At 38.0% G+C, this 3,094-nt stretch overlaps 1 pseudogene; it reads right to left on the bottom strand.

Moving 5' to 3' along the window:
* The window catches only part of LOC137972809 (zinc finger protein 721-like), a 29,804-nt pseudogene continuing 26,710 nt past the window's right edge, over window positions 1-3,094 (bottom strand).

Here is a 3,094-nt window from a genome sequence, read left to right on the forward strand (position 1 = left end):
CTGTGAGGGTGGAGTGGCTTCCTCAGTCAGTTAAGCTTTTATTGTTTTCAACACAATTTTGGAGCATTTTAGATTTTAACCCATTTTGGACAATGAAAATATAGAACGGCTGGAAAGGCAGTGATTTTGCTATTTTCAAAATTCTGATTTCTTAGAACAATAGTTTTGACTTCCTCTTAAAATTTTCCCTAAAGTGTTATTCAATGTTCCTTCGTTTTGTAAATAAAGTTCATTGTTTTATTCATGAAAACCCAAGTGTGACATTGCCGTATGATCACATCGAGCAGTTTTTCTCAGAGCTAATCTCAAATGTTTCCTATTAATGAAGGCTACATTGTCCTACAAGGCTTACTGATATCGATTAGTGATTGTCAGACGCCTACGACCCTTTTGTATCCGTGTAATCCCTTATAAAATAGATTGCCCAAGGCCTTGATCTTAACACGGGATGCCTCGTGGTTCACAGGCAGCTCAATCTTTGTCTGAGATACTCTTTTTTATAAGGCTCCGGCTGATACAGTAAACACCCGCATATAAGAACAAGTGGATTAAGAACATCAGGCTGAAATTTGGCCAATAAAGCAGAATACAAATAAGAACAAATTCAGCCTGATAAATAAAACATGTTCTTAATACAAAGGGAAAGGGTATTAGGATAAGGAAACAATACAGAACAGTAACTTATATCAAAGTACTATGGTGTTCAGGACCATTACAAACTATAAAATCAATTACAAAACAGCATTTTATGTCAATTAAACCTCTAGTAATATATAACTCAAAATTCTAGAATGCAATTCTAGCTTTCTCATTGGATCTCAGTTATCAGCCATTATGCGTTTGACCTTACATGGAAATGAATGCCGCAAATTCACGTCACTTTCCGGTCGTTTCTTCAACTTAAATAAAATTTAGCAAAACCGAAGGTTGAGAATAAAATAATTATTCCATTCGCACTTGTTGGATACGAGATTGGTAATAGTTAACTCGGCGGCACTACGCGCCTCGTTGGCTATTTACCATCTCGCATCCAACGTGGGCTCATGGAATAATTGTTAATTATTTCTGAAATCAATTTTAAGAACATTTTAAGAACACTTTCAGGCTGATTTCTCACTGAGCACCTCTCAAATAACAACAAGATCACCCTTCTTATATGCGGGTGTTTACGGTATGAAGGGCCCACAGACGGATTTTTCGCGCGTTGCTAAGGAAGTGAAATGTTACTTCCGGTAACTGACGTCATCATATCCTGAGCTGACAAGAAAACGCACTCATAAGCAAAAGTCACCGCAAAAACTGTTGTTTCCATCGAAGGTTTTTCCTCGCCCTTCCTCGTGCTCGTTCTCAGATCAACTGTGCATGCGTAAGCGCACTGACTTCCGGTTTGAGAGAAAAGCTAAACTTCCGGCGGTTTTACATTGAATTATTTTTTTTTACATGCCACGTTTCTCCCCCAAATACAGAATATAGCTTAAGCATTGATTTTTTAAAATCATCTTTTTTGAAAAAGGGTATTTTAGTGTCGTTTACGTCTTTAAAAAGAACATTTTTCAAAATAAAAAGAAAACCATGCTTGGCTGGATGCAAAAACGAATACAAATTATCAAACCATCCATTAAATACTCTAATTGCGTAGCACGGAGACAAATTTAGAGTTTTCTTTTATTGGTCACGTGACCATGGGCGTGGTATGATGACATCATATTTATGGGCATTGCGTTATAAAGGTTGGAAACTGACCAAAATAATGCCAAATTCTCTCAAATTACTTAACCATTACATCCTTAGCAACGAACCCCATAAAATATGTCAGTGGGCCCTTAACCAAAATTTTCGGAACATGATAATACTAAGAACATACCCAGGTTGTTTTGTGAGCAGTAGACAGAAAAATTAACAAATAAGAGAACTGATTGATCCTTGCATCTAGCAGGACAATTTAAGCAAATGTCGTCTTTTATAGCGACATGGAACATACCAAGTTGTAGTGACGGGAGGGTCGCACTTTTATCAGTCACCTAAAGATGGGGGGGCGGGGGGGGGGGGGGTGGTCAGGGGTATTTTCTTAAAACGCAACGGAGAGCTAACACTTTTTTAGAAAAAAAAAGCAAAAACAAAATTCCCCAGCCCCCACCCCCTTCCCCCAAGAAAAAACGTACCTTCCCTTAATTTGTTGATTCCAATTTACAGTGTCCCCGATTAGTTCCTCAGTGCTAGAAGACTAGACACTAAAGGAGACTCAAGTTAATTTTAACACTTTCAATAAACTGTAGTATTTGGAAGGATCAGATCGACACAACTGTTTTACGAAACGACAATGTTAGGGTACCATATAAAACACAACTAATTGTTTAACAAGATGAACTCATTTATGTGGCGTAAAAAGTCACCATAGCAACAACACAGTGAGAAGCATGGGCCGATTCCTTTAATGACGTCATAAACAACTTTGCATTGTAGTTTTGAAAGAAATTTGGCGACGTAAATTAGTCCTTTACGTCATTAAAGGATAGATCCATACCTCTCACCATCTCGGCCATGGGACAAACGAATGCCAGCTTTGTTACTCTCCCGTACCTCATTAGGCCTATTAGAAGTAAAATCTAGAGAAGCAAAAGTAAAATATATGCTAGACATTTAAGACGAAATCCGATAGAAAATCGAGCAATTTCAGTTTTTACTGGACAAAAATCTGGTACCAGAATAATGTTAAGTATTTTACAGTCCTTTTTCCATTTTCTTTAAAGGGCGACCGACAACCAGTGTCCTTTGCGCGCCTTTGTTGTTGTTATTATCCGGGCAATCGAATCGGCCGGTTCGCTTTAGAAACATCCCGTGAAGAAGAACTTCTGCGAATTCGCTGTTCGATTTGTGTTTTAATCCAAACGCCTTCCTCCTTTCGTTCCATAATCTTAAGGTTGAAGTAGTGAGCCAAATAACATGGCGCTTTTCCTTCCTCGGCGGACGACCTTTCTTCACAGTTTTCATTTCGCTTTTAACACGAACACAACACCCAAATAACGCCAAAAATACAATATTTAAACATTAAGGAAAATATTAACAAAGTTTGAAGCTACTGGGCATCCAAAAC

The sequence above is a fragment of the Montipora foliosa genome, chromosome 10 (assembly GCF_036669935.1).
Source record: "Montipora foliosa isolate CH-2021 chromosome 10, ASM3666993v2, whole genome shotgun sequence".
NCBI classification, from domain to species: Eukaryota; Metazoa; Cnidaria; class Anthozoa; order Scleractinia; family Acroporidae; genus Montipora; species Montipora foliosa.